Source organism: Rhagoletis zephyria, unplaced genomic scaffold (genome assembly GCF_001687245.7).
Source record: "Rhagoletis zephyria isolate East Lansing unplaced genomic scaffold, Rhagoletis_zephyria_1.1 Rzeph_scaffold_12467, whole genome shotgun sequence".
NCBI lineage: Eukaryota > Metazoa > Arthropoda > Insecta > Diptera > Tephritidae > Rhagoletis > Rhagoletis zephyria.
The window spans coordinates 2,117-3,992 of NW_016169541.1; the positions used below are offsets into that span (position 1 = coordinate 2,117).

The 1,876-nt window shown below is 39.8% G+C and overlaps 1 pseudogene; it reads left to right on the top strand.

Annotated features, from left to right (window-relative positions):
• Positions 1 to 267: 267 nt before the first annotated feature.
• On the top strand, positions 268 to 1,512 carry LOC108377656 (uncharacterized; annotated as a pseudogene).
• The last annotated feature ends 364 nt before the right edge of the window (positions 1,513 to 1,876 follow it).

Consider the following 1,876-nt stretch of genomic DNA (forward strand, 5'->3'; position numbering starts at 1 on the left):
GCCTGAGGGTTATAATCCCTAAGTGCGGCCGAAGGCCGCCTACGCAGAAAGGAATTCTACGCTAAAATACTGTGGACGAAAGTAAGAATTATTATTTATGTTATGTTTTTGTTCCACAGAGATTTGGGTACCACTGTGGATTGTGCTGTTAGTTTTATTCAAAGTAACGATTCTTTCTCTGCTTTGGTATTATATTCTTTTCAATCGTTATTTCGGCGTCGTTTGTGAGCTCTGGGTTTTGTATATAATTAATTATTTTAAACTAAAATGACTGATGATCAAGCAGGTATGTTTTTAATGTTTTAAGTGCTTATATTTATACATCTAGTAAATATTTATCGTATTATTTAAAGATTTCGATACGCCCTCCACTAGCCGTGGTGTTCATCCACGAAATGCGACTGTGCTGTGCGTCGCTGAAGTACGCGGAATGTGGAGCCTTCTAAAGGTATCAAAGGCTTTTGATACGCGCGAAAAATGTACCGCTTTCGCAGAGGCACAGGGTCTAATTTTGACCAGAAGATTATGTCGTACGCATAAAATTCCAATGACGGTTTCACCATTGGGTAATAAAACGGTCGGCAGCTTTCGATGCCGCAAAGGGAGCTGCCGTTCAAGATCGGGCGTTTCTAGGGCCACTGGTACGTGGTTTGAAAATGCTAAGCTTCCACTACCAGACATTTTTTATCTAATGTACGCCTACGCTTCGCACTGGAACCAGGCTGAAGTCCGAAAAGAAGGTATTACCGAGGGAACCGTTTTGTCTAGCGCCACCATCTGCGATTAGTACAACTACTGTCGTGAGGCAGTTGTTTTGTATCAAGTCGATCAGCAGGAGGTGTTAGGCAAAATTGGGGGCCCCGGTAAAATTGTTCAGATCGACGAGAGCAAGTTCGGGAAGCGAAAATACCACAAAGGTACAAAAAATTTATTTTAAAACACATATTCTTTAATTTATATTTTGTTTTAGGCAGGAGAGTGGAAGGCCATTGGGTCTTAGGGATGGTTGAGGACGGCAGCGACGATCTGAGGTTGGAAGTCTGCCCAGAAAATGTCCGGTCTGCTGAGGTGCTCATACCCCTCATTCAAAAACATGTGGCCGAGGGTACAATTATTTGTACCGATTTTTGGAAGGCGTACGATTGCCTAGCGGACCACGGGTATGAGCACAGAAAAGTAAACCACAGCGATCCGGATAACCCCTTTGTGGCAGACGACGGCACGCATACGCAAAGGATCGAATCACAATGGCGTGTGATTAAACGGTTTTTCAACCGAGACAACTATAATAATCCTCATAATTTTACGGATAAAATTATAGAATATCTTTGGCGCAAAACAATTGCTCGTAAGCATGAGGACCCTTTCCTCAAACTTATTGACGCAATTAAATATACATATAAGCCTTAAAAATGTGTTTCAGTATTTTATGGGGGAATATTACCCCAATCCCCCTACTATTTATTTTTATCTGAACAAAAGAACCTTGTCGTATTTTCCTTTTAATCGTATTTTCTTTTGGTCTTGCTTTCCACTCTTGGTTTTTTAGATATGGCAACACAGTCCTGCTGCCATTTGCACATATTCTGCATGTACTCTCATAAAGTTAAACAACAATCAATTTTTTATAAAAAAGCTGTAATATACTAAAAGTATTTATTTGTTTGAACGTACACACTCTAGCTGCGCATATATTGAGTGTAAATAACGTGTAAATTTAGTGGAAAGTGCATTATATATTGTGAAATAGTCCCATACAAGTTGGTCAAAATTACAAACTTTAATAACAAATTACTTAAAAACTATAAGGTTGCGCGCTTTAAAACTTTACATACACCCCCTTTAGAACCCCCTCTACCCCCCCTATTTTCCTTAA